Source organism: Panthera pardus, unplaced genomic scaffold, assembly GCF_024362965.1.
Source record: "Panthera pardus isolate Hobbes unplaced genomic scaffold, ASM2436296v1 HiC_scaffold_8, whole genome shotgun sequence".
NCBI classification, from domain to species: Eukaryota; Metazoa; Chordata; class Mammalia; order Carnivora; family Felidae; genus Panthera; species Panthera pardus.
This window is the reverse complement of record NW_026527013.1, coordinates 110,379,936-110,398,613: the sequence shown is the minus strand read 5'-3', so window position 1 is coordinate 110,398,613 and position 18,678 is coordinate 110,379,936. Positions and strand designations below refer to the sequence as shown.

Sequence of the window (18,678 nt, the reverse complement as noted above, 5' to 3'; positions counted from 1 at the left end):
TCAAGCACATAGGTCGAGTTCCCTAAATTCAATGTAATAGGATCTCTGAAACCATCTTGGCTGCTTTTCTCTCCTTTAGAGGAAATTCCCTACTCATTTCTGACAGACACATGACCTCTACCTGAATATATCCTCTGTCAAAAACTCACCAAATCCATGCCATTGATGAGTAGATTATAAGTATGTAAAAGATGTTCTCCACATGAAGTCAAGACGCACCTCTCAGTTAGTTCTATTTATTGATTTACTTCATTCATTCTTCTATGGCCCCAAATCTCTTTGTCATGTTTTTTATCCATTCCATTATTTGAATGCTATCATGGTTCCTTCAAATCTTAATTAAATACCCTCTGTTTATCCAAATAAGCCTTTAACCTTAATACCTTTAGTTCCATAATATGCTCTGCTCCCACTACCAATTGATGTTAAGCTAGGATATGACCAGCAGATGCCTGGCATACAGCATATGCATACATATGCCATATGTGAACTAGCATAGCCCTTACCAGTTCAGTCAGTCTAAAAACATACTACTGTATTCAGTGCCATCATATCACCCTGGGTTTATGACTTCAAATTCAATCCAGTGACATTATCTTACTTATTTGTTATTTCTTGTTTGGTGTATGTCTCCTGCTGCCAGGCTACAAACTCCATGAAAGTAAAGATGCTGTGCATCTAATTCACAGGAACCAGAGAACAGTGCCTCATACAATAGACAGTCCACATATACTGTTGGCTCTTCAAGTAAACTCTACCTAAAATATTGCTTTTCAACAATTTTCAACAGACATATTCATGTATATTCAGTATCTCTTACTGACCTAAATCATACAATGGCTAAGTGCTGGCCACTGTGGAATTTCAAAATGAGTAAAATTTAGTCTTTACGGATAGGGAGAGTTCCCAGAGTTGGTGATGGTAAGGTTAAATCCTGGAGAAGGTACAGAAAGATATCATTCAAAAAATGTATTTATAATCAACACACAGTGCTGTAATGCCATTCTGTTTCATATTTTTAGACTTCAGGAGGTTTGAGACTTTAAGAAGGTTGGAAGAAAAGTATTATAGGTACAGGGAACAGCACTGGTGAACAATGCACAAGTAAGAAAAAGAACATTCTAGGAACTGCCAGCCAACTGAGGTGATGGCTGAGGAGAAGGTGGTGTGGGGAAATGCAAGGGGTGGCCTGGGGAGTTATCAGGGCAGATTATGAAAAGAGGGCAGTAGAAGCCTCTAAAAAGATTTAAACAAGAATATGACCTCACCAGGTTAACATTTAGAGAAACAGAAAATGCTACTCTCAGAATAGTGCATTTAGCAGAGGAGGGTAGGACTAGGGGCAAGAAATGGGTAAGAAGCTGCTATAGAATTTGGAAGAAGAGATGACAAGAGGGTGGGATATGGGGATGGGGGGTGGACCACAAAGAATGGAGCACAGGAATAGTCAAGGCAGTAGGACCAATAGGGTCAAATGATAAAGAGGTGAAGGAAAGAGAAAGTCAAAGATGACCCTCAAGCTTTCTGAATTGGTGAACCAGAAGGAGGTCCCAGTCACAGAAATCAGGAATCTGTAATAATAATCAAGAAGCTCCGAAGCCTTCACTTCTCAAACTAAGAAAAGCATGTACATCAGTATGTTAATGATGCCCTCTGAGAACTGGTATTTAAAGTGATCTAATCTCCTTTAGTCTTTCTTTCTTTTTAATTTCCAATTTTTCTTTAAAAATGTATTATTCACAATGAGAAGATGTTTTATTTCTAACTTTTTTCAATAAAACTGGCTTTAGGGGCTCCTGAATGGCTCAGTTGGTTAAGTGTCGAATTCTTGGTTTCAGCTCAGGTTATGACCTCACAGTTCATGAGTTCCAGCGGCATCGGGATCCATGCTGATGGTACAGAGCCTGCTTGGGATTCTCACTCCCTCTCTCTCTCTGCCCCTCCCCTGCTCACTCTGTTTCTCTCTCAAAAATAGATAAATAAATTTAAAAAAAAACTGGTTTTGTTATTTTGTCTGAAAGATAAAATGGGAGTCTGAAAGTCATTCCCACGGATGAGTCTGTAAGTCATTACAATCAAAATTAGATGATCCATGTAGATAGATTTAGGGGTTTGGAGATTTTGGTTTTTGTCATAAATACAACCAGCAATATAAGATTGTGACACTACCAGGCGATTCATGTCAACCTGGGCTTTTTTCTTCTTCTAATGAGGTTATCTTCCACATCCCACAAAATTTTTGTGTAATGCCTACTACTTACTAGGTAATGTCATGAACAGACAAACTCTGTACAAAATTAGTAGGTAAAATAAAAGTACCTATAAACTAATTAAGTTGCTCTAATTTCTGTTTTTGGTAATAGCAACAACTCATCTTACTTACATACTTAACATCTTGACATGGTAATTTAAATAGATTCTGTCATCCCTGCAAATAAATAGAACTCTTATATAACATGCCATGCTCATAAGCAGATTGACTACAAACATCACATACATGGAGTTTTTTTCAAATTGTCTTAATGTAGACAGTTGTATGGTAAGGGTTTAACAAGCAGTCTAACTCCATCTCCTGATTTCTTTGAGGAATTTTTTTTTCTCCAGGTTTTGGAAAAAATCATTATTATTATTTGCTACAAAATGCAAACATGCCACTGTAGACATCCACTCATTCAGCATGGAATACACCGGTTTACAAGAGATGAGGAGGAAACACTCTCTGTCTTCATGTGGTATACATTTGGGTGAAAAAGCAGGAGAGGGCAGAGTTTTGGAAGTATTTCCACAAGGTTACTATAAATTAAAGTGGTTCAAAAACTAAAGAACCCAAAGAGCGGAACTGAAGGGCCCTGGTGGGACTGAATACTTAACAACTAAATCCAATGCTTCTGTACACACTGCTGGCATAATGGAAGATTTTAATGGAAGAGCCCCACCCCCACCCCCAGTTTCATGCAGTGATTACTGCTATAGGTTTACTCCACAGACCTGGGGCAGGAAGTGCTGAAATCACAAGATGTAAACATAAAACAGAATACTCTTGACCTAACAAACCCTTTGAGAGGGGAGATAACTGGCTTCCACTTCAAGGAAAGTAAAAGTCTGCAGCCCATGGGCCACCAGACATAAGCAGCCGGGGACAGGGAAAGCTGGGAGGCCATCAGATTGACCTGAGATGAGCTGGTCCCAAAAAGGACAAAACCAAATGGCCAGTTGTGCCTTTTGCTCAAAGCAGAGTAACTGCTGGGAAATTAAAAGAACACTAATTCCCCTGCAAGATGAAGGAGAAACAACAAAATTCTACATGGTGATGTTGACCTCATCCCAGTAACAATAGAACAAATTCTGTAGCAGGTTAAGGCAGTTCATAAAACTCCAGGGCACTTAATCTTCAAACATGGGTTTTTCAAAAGGGAAAAGAACCTCAAAGACAAGAATGAGAACTGCCGGAGTGGCTAGGAAGGAAGAGTAGGCAAGGTGGATGGTCTCCTTTGAGGATTATTCTCTTATGATTATTTTGGAAGCCCCTTATATATTAAGGGTAGAGTTTCACGGGGTAAAATTAAGTTACTTTTTTAGGCCAAATGAAGGTACATACTTCTAATCCCTTCCATAGTCCTGTATAATGGGTGGGGAAATGGAGGAGACCCTGAGACATACGGGTTCCTCATACTTTAACCCCATTTTCTCTCAGCAACAGAAGAGTATCTCCTACACAGACATCAGGTGGGAATTCTTCAGACAGAGCTTTTTACTCAATTAGGATTTAGGAAAAAAGTCTTGAGACAACAAAGGACCAGGATCAATTTGATAATTAAGAAACCAAGGATTTGTATAGGGAAATCATGATTCAGTGAAGTGATAGGGTGTTGTTGGCCCTATCCAGTAAGTGCCCTCTCTTTCAAAACTCTGCTTACACTATATTTAAAGTCTGTAAACCAAACATTTTAAAAAATCGTATCTGAGAACAAGACCAAGACTGTGTTTACTTCAACTTGGGAATAAATAAATGATACAAGTAACTGAGAGGAAAGAATATATAAAAATGCAAAAAGGTGAAAGATGAGATCTGATCCCACCCCATGCCCCACCTCTACTCTGAGAGCCCTATAGATATCCCATCAGAAAATATGAGTAAACTCCAAATGCCCCAGCAGTTTAACATTTCATTTGATGAACAAGGGTGCCTCAATATCTGTACCACAAGTACTTTGGCGCATTAAAAATTCACTCTGTTTATTCAGGGATGTTAGTCCTCCCCTGAATAATGTTACTTTCTGAATACCAAAGTTTTAAAGTATTTACTAAGCAAAATTTCCTGCCCAGTCAAACCAGCATCTCAGGAAGCAGGGCACTGCCAGTGGACTCTGATGGGTTTTCATACTCCCTGCACCTGGGATCAAAGGCAGGCTCTTCGGATAATTTTAAAGCCCTAGCCAGCGTGCTCAGAAAATGTTCAAGACTTTTAAGTTTATCACTACATGTAGGGGGAGGGGAATCTTTTTTCAAACAGATAATTTTTCTGCTGTCCTAAAAGTGCTTTTCAACAAACCATAATCACCTCAGTCAGATGTACTGCAACTAGCAAGGGAACAATACAGTTTACTTTTGAAAGGACTCTGCAAAATACTCATTATCAAACAACAGAAGCAGGGCTTCAGCAAGGGCCTTGGTTCAACTTTAAAATACCTGAAGCCTAGGGTAGCTCGCTTGCTAATCAGGGCACACAACCTCTCTCCAGCTGAAGAAGCTTATTTTCATAGTGCCTGATGTATTCTAATGAAAAATGCTGCTCATTGAGAATTTTAGTTTTAGGAAGGAACAGGAAGTCAAATTGTATTGTAGCCATTTGGTTAAAAAAAAAAAAAAAAACCTTACAATTTGACTTTCCATTCAAAATATAAGTGACCTTCAAATTAAATGCTATATCAATAAACTGCCTTGTTTTTCATTTGACAGTACTAGAAAAATTTATAAAAAGAACAGGATGTATACATTCACTGACATAAGCATATAGATTAAAATCTTTGGTAATGGAAAGAAAAATTAATTTTATTTTTTCAAAGTATTGCGTACCAAGTAATAACTTACAAAAAAATTTTGAAGTTATCATAGGTGGATATATTTATTTATACAGATAAATAAAAGTACATCTTGAATAATCAATTGTCTAAACATAATTACTAACAATTCCCTTACAGAATATAAAGTATTGATTCAGTTTCCTAATTGAATTTGAGTTAAAAAAGAGATGGGATGAAATCTAGACCTAGTCAAAGAGTAACATAAGCTTTTCTAAGTTCTGGGGAAGGTGCTCTATTTTATTATTTTTCTTATTTGGTGTGCTCAAAGAGAAAAACCCGTAAAATAACTTGTATGCCATTATTATGATTTTAAAAAATACAACAGGGGAGTCTGGGTAGCTGAGTCAGTTAAGTGTCCAACTCCTGATTTCAGCTCAGGTCATGATTTCATGGTTCATGGGTTCAAGCCCCACATTAGGCTCCTCGCTAACAGCATGGAGCCTGCTTGGGATTCTGTCTCCCCCTCTCTCTGCCCCTCCCCTTCTCTCTCTCTCTCTCTCTCTCTCTCTCTCTCTCTCTCTCTCAAAATCAATAAATGAACCTTAAAAAAAATAAAATAAAAAATACAATAGAATCCATAATATTTAATCTCTTCTTTAGACAAGTTCTTTGAGGTGACAGAGAGCCATTTCCCTTCTGCCAAGAATCCCTAAGGAGGACTATCCTGTCACCCCTGGCTTGTCATCAGAGCCTCATTTCTGCAGGTGGAAAGGCCTCCGATATGTCTAGAGATTTCACTTCAGCAGTATGAGAATTTTACCTGGGCAATGAGTACCCTAGCTTTGGCAGAAAGAAAAAATAAAGTCCACATCCTGCCCTTACTTTTTTCATGGACTGAGGCTAGATGAGGCCTTGGACTTCTCCACAGTGTCATATTCATTTCCCAGGGATGCCATAACAAATTATCCAAACTTGGTGCTTGTAACAACAGAATGTATTCTCTTACAGAAGTTCTAGAGGCCAGAAGTCCAACAGCAATTTCAAAAAACAAAATCAAGGTGTCAGTAGGGTCACACTCCCACCAGAGGCTCTAGGGTAGAACCTCCTCCTTGCAATTCCCAGGTCAAGTAGCTGCTGCTATTCCTTTGGCATGTGGAATCCAATCTTTGCTTCCATGGTCACACTGCTTTCCCTCTTCTGTATGTGTCACATGTCCCGCTACCTCCCTCTTATAAGGATATATGTGATTGTTGTTAGGGCCCACCTGGATAATCCAGGATAATCAGAATAACCTCAAATATCTTAAATGAATCACATCTGCCAGGTCCCTTTTTGGCCATATAAAGTAACATTCACAGATTCCAAGGATTAGGATGTGGATGCTTTACAGAGTGCCATTATTCACCCTACCAAGGTATCTTGTACAATCTAATATATTACAAACTAGTTTATAAAACTTGACAATTTACTACTCTGTTACTCTCAGAAAATAAAAAAATAGCAAAACATAGTATGTGAAGATTACAAGTAAAGGGTTATGCATTCCATACTTTCTTGGTCCCAGAGGGTAAAATAAAATGTCAGAAAAAAGTCCAGATTATAATGATTTGATGATATCCCATAAATTAAATACTTAATATTCCTAAGCATACTTTTCACCCTCACATAATTTTTTTTTAATTTATACACATTTGATTAACAATTTTAGAAATGGAAGATTACTAGAAATGTTAGTAAGCACAGGCATAATCATAACATTTATTATTAGGATTCTACGAAGCCTCAAGTTAGAAATCATTATCTAGAGTGCCAGGAGAGTGTAATGAAGAAGAAAAAGTACTCTGAATTGAGAGTCCTGGATTTGCATCCCAGCTTTGCCCCTGACAAGGTGAGTGACTTCGGGCAAGCACTTATGCTCAGTTTGTCCATCTGTGATGTGAGATATGTCTCTGGGCATTTCCCTACCATCAAGATTCATAATGAAACTGAAGTTGAACCCCCGACTCCTTGGCTGGGTACAAATCCAAAGTAGTCCTCTTTCTCTTGTTACCAGTTCCTGGGAAGGTTGCAACCTGCCACCCTCTCTGCTTCTTGAGCATCTCCAGCACTGTCTATTTAAGCTAAGAGCCCAAGTTTGCACAAAAATAACAATAACAAATAATCACCATCATCATTATCATCAGCATTATCTTTATGGAAAGCACCCCACTATCTTGCTCTTTGGCTCCCTTTTTTTTTCTATCCCCTCATGTCTATTCCACGCTCCCTCTATCTCAGATAAACCCAAGAATTCCAATCCCTTGTCACACTATCATGCCATCCAGTTCTCACTCTAAAGTCTTGGTGCCAGCAACAAGAAGACAAGCTGTGAAAGCAGACAAGGTGAGGAAGGCATCAGGTATGTCAGAGGTTCATGGTCTCCTCAGAACCCTCATCAAGACTGCAGACTAACACATTTCTCTTCCTAACGGTAATTTTTATTTTTGTCAAGTTGATAAGATCTTGTTATATTTAAATGGGGCCAATACTACCCACTTGGAAAGGTACTGATGAGAATCAAAAAAGAAAATATCTTAGTATGCTGTCGGGCACATATTACGAGTTCAATAAGTATTACTGCTATCATCATCATTATTATTAATGTTACTATAATGCTTCAGGGACTTAAATTAGCTCTGTTTAGATACAAACCATATAAGAAAACCTGTAGTCAGTATTCATAAACAAACGACAAAAACCATTGAAGTCAGAATCATAGTTTGAGTCAATGCTATATTTTAAAGGGTTGTCATGCATAAAAACAAATGCCAATGAATTCCATTCCGAAAACAATTTTGCATAGTTGTATTTTTAGTTTCTCAGAACTGGCCTGATTTTCTCTTCCCTGGGTGAATAGAATTCCCTCTGAAATCCCTAATGTAGCAAATAAAGAGAGAATATGTCTGGTTTCAGTCAGATATTACGTGGGTTGAGGTTGGGGATGGGCATGGAGATGAGGCTGAAAAGTAGAAACATAAATCTGATTCAGAATCACTCTCAGGAAGTAAGAATGAGCAATAATGTTGCTCACTAATGTTGACAACTTACAATTGATCCTCTTCTTCCCTTTTATACAGTTCCTGTAACTAATTTCTGCCTTTAAAAAGTCCTATCCAATTTCTGCTACTTCAAATAGGACCATGCATGAGAATCTCTAAGCTACATTCAATCCATGAATTCTTTTAATGACAGGTATAAGTACAGCTAATGGTGGAAATTAACCACTAGCTTCATTGGTCTTGATCCATCAGAGTTATAAAGGCATTTATACGGTCACCCAAAGGCTCATTTCTTTTCCTAGCAGTGCTTTAACAACACTTCTTAATTAATACATACTATGACATTAGTGAAAAATAATACGCTATCTAGAAGAAATAGGAATAAAGCAGGTCAACCTTGTACTGCTTAGCCATAAGAGATTTAGTCTCTGAAATACCAAGCTGCTTGGTAAGGGGACTTGAACTTTAAAGCAGTCCCACAACATGAACACAGAGAACACTGTGGTGCCAAGGAGCCAGCACAGCTACCGGAAACTTCCACAAGGTTATTCACACAATGGTTGTAATGGACCAATTCCAGGAGGGTGAACATTATAATCAAGGCTAAATTTTACTCTTTTGGCCCTGCCTGAGAAGAGACATTCAGGCATTTAAAAAAATAAAATGTGTGTGTGTGTGTGTGTGTGTGTGTGTGTGTGTGTGTGCGCGCGCATGTGTGTATGTATATATGTGTGTGTGTGTGTGTGTGTGTGTGTGTATATATATATCTGTGTATACACATACACACACAGATAATAAATAATAACTTCCAACAAGCAAACAGAAATGTAATGTCACAGAAGTGTCACATGCTTCCTTCCCATAGCAACTTCCAATAATCAAATGGTTTTCTCTAAGTAAGCAACACAAAAGAATTTACAGAAACAAGCTGCTTTCTCTTTTGACTACAATAATCATTTTTGCACTTGATGTTTTTGGTTATCTGACTTGAGTGCCATTTTAAATGCAAAACAACCAACAGAAACTGAGCCCATTAATTCATTACAAAGGTGTTCACGCATACAGAAGAAGTGAAAACATTCGTATCTGCTGAATAATGTGTATATCCTACAATTGCAAAATTAAGCCCAGGGATAATAACCAGGAAAAACAGACATCACATGAAGCTAAAAATAAGCTGATGCCAAAGCTACCAGACGTAGCTCCTAAGTGTCCCTAAAATGACAAGAAGTCATGCTGTGTCTAGTTTCAAGTCATGGATATTTGACAAGTCTTCTCGTATGTCATCTAGAATATCACCACTGCTTAACAAAATGCCCAGTGGATTTTTTTTCTTAAGAGGTTGATATGAGCAATGAACAGCTCTAAATATATTATAAGGTTCTGACATGTCCGAGGACTACAATTATTTTCTGTGATTAATCCTGTTTTTTTTACTGACACGCCATGGGTATTTTGGAGGGAATTATTTCTGCTTTGAACGGGAGTTCAATATTCTCTGTTCTTTTTGTTATTAATTTTCAATGCAATTTATGACAGAAGCTAAGGATAAGGAGCTGGGGATGGGGAGCAGAGGTTTGAATCAAGATTTGCTTTCCTTGACAGACCGCTGGTACCAACTGTTTCCATGGTGAGCAGTCTCACTTATGTTTGAGGCCAGAGGACCTAGTTAGGCCAGGGTCCAAAGTTCATAGCCAATCGATTTCATTCTGAGAGTTATTTTAAAGGAATGTTAACCTTAGGATGCTTTACAAAAATAAAATCAAATGAAAAAATAAAGTCATTTATTAGGGGAGGAGGAGCAGGATATACTGGGATTCTGATATAAAGAAACAATATAATTTGAAACAGCTGCTTTTCATTCTCAGCCTTGCACAAGCCACCTCACTAAAGACAGATTTAGGCTAAACTCTTCATTTTATGGATAATAAAACTAAGTCCTCACAGATCCAAAGAACTCGGCCAAAGTCATTTAATGATTCTATACCATTTTCTGAATAATCTTACTGGAAAGAACATACTGTCTTTTTTGGAAATTTTTCATTTCTTCCACTTAATTCAGGTGATATGAACTTATTTGACTCCACAAAGAATAAGCTAAAAACTTCGATCAAAACATTTGAGTATGTTCAGATACGATAAAATATTTTGCCTATTATTCCACATATTACTACAATTTTATGAGAGTTTCTAAACACCTTGAATGTAGTTATATTTTACTTCTGTAGTTAGCAATTTGCAGACCGTTGTGAATTTTGGAAGCTACTAATTGTCTGAAGAAAAGAGAAATAACGTCACTGGGACACATTGGCACACTGAAGGCAAGAAAAAGCCCTTAATTGCTGTGACTTGGGAGCAAAAAGAAGGAAGCAAATGAACACGCAATAGAGAATTTTTAAAAAGAGGCGTGTGAAGGTGTTAGAGAATGGAACACATTCAACTCCTATTTCTCTAAGTCTGTAATTACCACCTGGCCGAAAGAACAAGCAGTGATTCTCCATAATCTATCTGTTGCCATTAGCTGAAATAGCTCTTAAATACTTGACGTCAGCCTCTTCTTAGCCTAAAACAAATTGGGGAAGTATTTGTCTTCAATTTTGACTTCAACTGTCTATCATTACATCATAATTCTTAAACTTGGTACTGCTCAGAGGACAAAGACCAAGGATAAGTGGCCATGGCACCCCACCTGGGCCTGCTTTCTTTAAGGATGTCTTTCTTTCTTTCGGAAGTCCTTTGCTAGGACTGAAGGCATTCATTACTTCAGATGGCAGTGTTCACTTTCTTCCTCCTCCCTTGCTCAGAAAAAGTTTCTTTCCTTCTCTAGGGCATGGGGATGACAATGGCCAAAGCTCTGGCCCAGGAAAGACCTTGTCACTTCCTTTTCTGCCTTCAAAAGATACTTTCTACAACTGACTGCAGAAGGTAGTTCAGAAGCGTACGCTTTGCCTGCCACTCCATCCTACGAGTGGTCTGCTCAAAAATAAATGACGATTAATACTTCTTCCTTTCCTAAGTAGGAAAGAAGCAACCTCCTACTTTCCCCAAAACCGAGGAATTCTGAATGACGCAACTAAACTGATTTTTCAACTATAACATTCTGATTCTCAGCACACTATGGGTATATAACCAGCAACCAAATAGTACTATCAGCTATCTATCAATCAATCAATCAATCAATGAAGCTCATATTAACAAGTATTGAGCAGCCAATAATCACTGCTCTAGTTTTAAAGCAGAGAGTCCACTTAAAAAAAATTTTTTTTTACATTTATTCATTTTTGAGAGACAGAGAGCACAAGCAGGGGAGGGGCAGAGAGAAAGGGAGACACAGAATCTGAAGCAGGCTCCAGGCTCCGAGCTGTCAGCACAGAGCCCGACACGAGGCTCGAACTCACAAACCGTGAGATCATGACCTGAGCCAAAGTCAGACACTTAACTGACTGAGCCACCCAAGAGCCCCCAGAGAGTCCACTTTCAAAAAATAATTGGAATAGGGGCACCTGGGTGCCTCAGACAGTTAAGTGTCTGGCTCTTGATTTCAACTCAGGTCATGATCTTGCAGTCACAGGATCCAGCCCCACATGGGGTTCTACGCTGAGCATGAAGCCTGTTTGGGATTCTCTCTCCCTCTCTCTGCCCCTTCCCCACTCGCTCATGCACATGCACTCTCTCTCAAAATAAATAAAACATTAAAAAATAATAATCAGAAGAGATTTAAAGTATTTTTCCTTATATGCACCATCCAAAACTATAAAATTCACACATCCTCAAGTTTTCTTGTTATCTATAAGAGTAAAGAAGCTTTATACAATGTTACATTGTATTACATTACAAAGATTCATTCAAGATTCCTAACACTTAAGTGAAAGAGATCAGATTTGGGTAACAGACAAAAGAAAACCAACCAATCATCAATAAAGATTTCTAAACAATGAGTAATAATGAGAAACAACAAAGACATCTCTTCACCAACATGAACTATGCTGTTGCACTTAGAAATCTGGAAATTGTTCTGAATTAGGAAGTTGCTGATAGTCTAAAAAAAAAAAAGAAAAAAGAAAAAATACATCACTGAAACCAGTTGGCACATTGAAGGCAAGAAAAAGCTTGTAACTGTAGTGACTTGGAGGCAGAGAGAGGGAAGCAAGAAACATGTAAGAGAAAACTTCAAAAGAGGCATGACACAGATAATCACATATTATGATTCTATGCATATGAATGTCCAGAAGCAAAAAGTCCACAAAGGCCAAAAGTGAATTATTGGTTGCCTAGGGCTGGGGGAACGAAGAGTTTGAGGGGTAACAGCTAAAGAGCAAGCGTAGCATTTCTTTTGTGGATGACAAAAATGTTCTAAAACTGATTATGGTGATGGTTGCAAAGCTCTGTGAATGTACACTATACCACTGAATTGTAGGCTTTAAATGAGTGAACTGTATAGTATGTAAATTATGTCTCAATAATTCTGTTACCCCACCCCCAAAAAGAGAGAGAGACAGAGAAAGAGAGAGACCTATGAATGTGCTGACAAGTGGAACACCAAGAGAAGCTACTGCAAGGGAGTAATTCAGTAAGGGAATACAACACTTAAGAAGTTGGACACTAGGGGCGCCTGGGTGGCTCAGTCGGTTAAGCGGCCAACTTCGGCTCAGGTCATGATCTCGCGGTCCGTGAGTTCAAGCCCCGTGTCGGGCTCTGTGCTGACAGCTCAGAGCCTGGAGCCTGTTTCAGATTCTGTGTCTCCCTCTCTCTCTCTGACCCTCCCCTGTTCGTGCTCTGTCTCTGTCTCAAAAATAAATAAAAACGTTAAAAAAAATTAAAAAAAAAAAAAAAAAAAGAAGTTGGACACTAGGAGCAGCATCACTACCTCTGATGCCACTAATGCCCACGCTTAAGTTTTTGTTTTTGTTTTTTTTTTTAATGTTTATTTATTTTTGAGACAGAGACAGAGTGTCAACAGGGGAGGGGCAGAGAGAGAGGGAGACACAGAATCTGAAGCAAGCTGCAGGCTCTGAGCTGTCAGCACAGAGCCCAACGTGGGGCTCGAACCCATGAACTGTGAGATCATGACCTGAGCCGAAGTCTGAGGCTCAACCGACTGACCCACCCAGGCACCCTGCCCACGCTTAAGTTTTAATTATTTGGGCCCACAGAACTCTTTTCTACCCTAGGGCCTTTACATGTACCATGAAATGTGACATCTAATCTACTTTTCATCAGTTGTCTTTTGTTTTGTTTATAACCAGCCGAGAAGTAACCATTCATCCCAAAGAGATCTCTCTTAGCTTAAATGCTACTTCCAAAGAGTTTAAATATATCTAATCTAGATAGGATGTCACTGTTATTCTCTCTCATTTGAATCCTGGTATTCTCCTTAATTAACACTTATCTCAATTTACTATTACATATTCACTTATGTTTAATTTCTAGTGCCTTCTCTTCCATTGTAAGCTTTATGATAGCAGGGACTGTGTCTGCTTTGTGCCAAGCATGGTTCAGTGAACAGATCATGGGGAAAGCAAATATTTGAACAAATGAAAGGATCAGGAATGAATGAGTAGATACCACAACTAATGCCCTATAAGACTCCACAGAGTTGGGAAGCCTCATGCCATATGACAATTTTCCAGAACTACTCCTCAGGATATCCAACTCTGTTGGAGACAGTACCAACATAATAAAGACCTTAGAGGCCATCTGGTCCCACCCCTGCTTTACTTCACAGATGAGAAAGCCAAGGTCCATAGAGAAGAAAGGAGTCAATCCATATTGAAACTAACAACACACCATTTCTGCTTAATAGTCCAAAAAGAGTTTAGGGCCCTTATTAATTTCTTCATGGTAACTAAATAATAAAACTATTCCCCTAATATACCCAGGGGTTTTCCAGTCTATTCTCTGGGATTTTTTAGTAAAAATATAAGTTTCCTAGAGTTTTGGCAAAGTAGGAAGGCACTGGCTTAGATTAGGTGCACAGAGAAGCTCCTGTTCTACCCCCACCTTGGTACATGGTTATGTAGTTAGACACTGAGAATTCTAACTTCATCCACTTTTTTGTGATTGTCCAAAAAAGAAAAAAACATTACCTTTTACTAAAACATTACCTTTACTAAAAGTGAAAATACAGTTACAGAATTATTAGGGATCTCAATCATCCACTAAATCTTTAAAAAATATGTTATAACACAATTTTGAAAATTCACCAAAATAGACATGGAAATCATAAACAAGAAAATAAACAACTATGATGATCAAATTTAAGGTGAAATAAAAAATATCGTTAAAATCATAAACTGATGTTCTGTGAGCAAGAACACAATACCAGAATAACTGAAAAAATGATTTCAAGACTCTTCTCCATTTTCTCTGCACGGAGTCTGAAGTTCTGGCCTCTGAAGTTACTATGTGTTAAAGCATTAGCTACAGCAGTGTTAAATAAATACGTAACCTGGAAAAAATAGCACATGACACCATTCGTGCTGATAAACAGGTGAACCCCCAAATTGTTTTACCAGATTAGGCACTGGGCACTACGGAAAACAGCAAGAATAAGACCCTTACTTAATGGTCCTGAGCTGTAAACTTCAAACTAAAAAAGCAAAGAATGGGGTTTGCTATAGCCTGAATGTTTGTGTCCCCCCCAAAATTCATAAACTGAAATCCTCACCCCCAAGATAATGGTATTAGGAGGTAGAGTGTTTTGAAGGTGATGAAGTCATGAGGGTGGAGCCCTTATGAATGGTACTGGTGCCTTTATAAAGGCCGCAGAGAGATCCCTAGAACTTTCTACCACATGAGGTTACATCAGGCTCTCATCAGACACTGAATTGGCCAGCTCCTTGATCTTGGATTTCCCAGCCGTGAGAACTGTAAGAAATGAACTTATTCTTTATAAGCCACCCAATCTATTGTATTTGTTACACCAGCCTGAAGGGACTAAAACAGGGTTAATAAACCAAAGCCAGCAGCACAGTGGGGGTCCCTGCCTGCAGAAGGGGAGAGAAGAATGGGACACTATTAGGGTTGCCAGATTTAACAAGCGGTAACAATGATAATGTAGATGCCAAATTGAATTTAAATTTCAGATAAACAACAAATATTTGCAGTCTAAATATGGTCCATGCAATATTTGGGAACTATTAATACTAAAAAAAGGTTTTGATGAGACAAAACATCAATTAATTAGCATTCTTCTGTATTTTATCTGGCAACCTAGACACTAATGAAAAGGAAAATAACCTTACAAGTCATGTGACTTTAGTTCATATCCCAGCTCCACTAATGATTTTGTGTAAGCTCTTTACATTCTCTGAGAATCACTTGAAACCTGAAAAAGTTGTTACAATCCCAAATTAAATAATAGCAAAATACCAATGTATCAGTATAACCATTTATCCACTTGCCCTCCTGTACTTCATCATTCTGTCTGAGGATGGCTTGGACTTGGAAGACATTTTTTACGTAGGTTACTAATTTTACTCCCAACTGCTCTCTTTGAATCCAAACAGTACATAAGGTGCTTAAAACCTTGGCCTGTAATAGAACTACTAATATTTTAATCCAAACCAAAACAGTATGACTTGGGAGAAATGTTTATAGCAATTTGATAGCCAGCATTAATAAATCCCTCACCCTCAGAAATTGGTGGTTTTTCCACAGAAGGATTGGACTCTGTGGCCAATAAACTAAATTGAAAAATCTCCAACCAACTGTAATAAACACAGAATTGAAAGCTAATAAAACACCACAGGGCATTTCAAGGTAACTCAGCAGGGGAGAGCTCACCAATATTAGATGTGTTTACAGATGGTGACTAAAGATATAATAATTAATCTGCTTTTGAACTAATGAACAAATCACATGCTTCCTTAAAATACAAAGCACAAAGCTCTTAGCTGCTAATTAAGTTTAGGAGTGGAATAAACACTTGATTTGCAGTAAAGGATAAGGCTCATAAACAGTAATATATAGCTAACCAAGTCTTGCCTTTCTGACTCAGAAAAACAAGTGCCCTATTCAGGGTATAAAAATTGACATGGCACTATCATTCACCTGCGGTTTTCAAGTCTTAACAAGATCCAAGATCATTTATTATGTGACATAAAGTGCTTCCTTAAGGATCTTTTACAAAGGAATTACTCCAAATTGGTTATAACAAAGCTAAATGTAGTATTTTGCAATGTTGATAATAATATTTAAAGCTTGTACAAGTTCAGCCATGGAAACAGAATGCATCACACTAGCAATCCAATAGATCAGTTATTCTCTATCCCCTTCATAAGTGTTCAGTGCAGCTGACAACTTGAATAATTAAGAATTCCTCGTGTAGAATTAAATGGAATAAGATTCATGCTCACAGATGAAAGAGGGAAGAGGATGGATGGGTAGGCAGAAAGATAAACAGATGACCAGGGGTCGACAAACTACAGCCCAATGGCCAAGTCTGGCCCCTCAGCCTGTCTTAGCACAGCCCACAAGATAAGGGCGGGGTTTACATATTTTAATGGTTGAAAAAAAATCAAAAGAAGAAAAATATTTCATGACACATGAAAATTATATGAAAGTGGAGGAAACATGAAGAAGTGGTCCATAAATAAAGAGTCACTGGGACACAGCCACACCCATTTGTTTACCTATTGTCTATGGTGCTTTTGTGCAACAACAGCAGAGCAGAGTACCTAAAACAGAGGCCATGTGGCCCACAAAGACTGAAATATTCATTTTGTTCTCCTTTTCAGGACGTTATCTGTATGCCAACTCCTGAGGCAGACAGATAAGTAGATAGATAATACAAACTACAAGCCTCTATCATCTACCCATCCCAGTAGGTTGCACTAGAATTCTCAAGCATAGTCGTTACAAGCACCAAACTACTTTAGAATGTAATTTATCATCACTTAGAAAATAAAACATAACTATCACGAGCCAGGACTCATCTTGTTGCTACATTTGATTATATGTATGTTTTTCCTTAGAAAATGGACTTTCATGAAAGGCCCAGAAACTCAGGTTGCATGTAGCAGGACTTCCGCTATTCTCTCAGCAGAGGATTTTCTGCCTTCTCCCTCCCTTTCCCTCATGGTCTACTATCTCTGATGCTGCCTGCACACACAGCCCCTTTCCCTTCTCCAGTCTCTGATTCTCACCCACATGGCAGCCGGGCTGGGGCAGTGTCCCTGGGGCAGGAACGGCTATGGCCATGGCAAAGGGTAGAAGAAGGGAGGGAACCCTCATTCCTCAGTGCCCCTACAGCTGTTCTCAGTCACAGGTCAATTTCTTCCAACATACTCTTCTCCTTCTTTCTCACCAAATCTGGTATCTCATGAAAATGCAAGTAGATCTTAATTCAGTATTTTTAATTCACAGAAGCCCTATCATTCTTTTTGTGCACTTTCAAATTTCTCTACAGGTCTAAGAGAAATGAATGAAGAGGGTGAAGAAGCTCCCTCCACACCACCATCTATTTCCTCTTTTGCTAACAGTTAAAAAGCGAAAAACAACAACAACAACAACAACAACAACAACAACAACTTAGAAAACAACAATCAAGTTATCTGTTGCTTTTGGGGCAGAAGTATAAGAAAAATGCTCTGACACTGTGTCTTGTATTAGAATGGATAATGGAAAGACAGAAACCCTGTCAGGAACAACAGCTAGAGGCTGGACAAATGGAATGGATCAGATCAATCTCCTGTATTCTCAGAAGAAAAAGAAAATAACAGAAGTGATATGAAGTGGCCAAGGCCAAGAAACTCCCCCCAAAGTTTACACCATGAAACAGCCTTACGTGACTACACCATCTCTACCCCATCCCACAGAGCTTTACCAAGATGACAGCATATCACATGGAATCACTTAGAAATGTAAGAGCTGGGAAGGACTGTTCAAGGTTCGTTTTATATTTTCTGTGTCAAAAATACTGCTTGTAACAAAGTAGATGCTCAATAAACATTTTTGAATGAATAAACTGAGGAATAAATGACTCTATCTTACTCCCTTATTTTACAGAAACTGGAGTTTTTCAAGATCACATAGCTCATTGGAGAAAGCTAAAACAAAAACTCAATTTATAAGCTCTCCCTTGCCCAAGGCCATTGCTCTCTAGTGGCGGGGAGTGTGGAAGACATGGATGACATTCACCCAACAGACCTTCTTTGTCTACCCATCTCCAGATGAGCTCGGTATTGTGCTCAGAGAAAGTTTGCAACTGCCCCGCCTCCCAGAAGATAATTCATCTGAAGCTTAGAGTCTAAGCCAGTGCTACCAGTCTGATTTTGGTGGCCAGTGACTGGTTTAGGAGCAGACTCTGACTCAGAACTTTGGCCAATGGAGAAAGGGACATCTGCTTGGGAGAAGGCCTTCTGGGAGATATTTTCCTACTTATTATGATTAAAAGTCCACTCCTCATTCTTTGACCTTTCAGAGTTTGTTATTCAAGGACAAGATTCTTGTGGCTTCTAGGGACATCTCATCACCACGAGGTTATAAAGATTTCAAAGAACCTAACCTAACCCAGAACCTTGGCTTCACTGAGCTACTGAATTAACCAAAGCCAAACCACTCATTCCAGAGTTTTTAAGCGAGAGGATAAACCATACTATTATTCAAATTGAGTA

At 38.5% G+C, this 18,678-nt stretch overlaps 1 protein-coding gene and 1 long non-coding RNA gene across 3 annotated transcripts in view; one reads left to right on the top strand and one right to left on the bottom strand.

Moving 5' to 3' along the window:
* Positions 1-18,678, bottom strand: part of HDAC9 (histone deacetylase 9) — a 929,650-nt gene that overhangs the window by 875,633 nt on the left and 35,339 nt on the right. The gene's annotated exons all lie outside the window — the stretch shown is intronic.
* Positions 14,855-18,469, top strand: LOC109263794 (uncharacterized). Of its 2 annotated transcripts, XR_002078398.2 has the most exons (3): positions 14,855-14,931; positions 17,472-17,951; positions 18,071-18,469. It is a non-coding gene; the product is annotated as an uncharacterized LOC109263794 (long non-coding RNA). The 2 variants fall into 2 exon arrangements; XR_002078397.2 differs by having other exon boundaries at positions 17,472-18,469.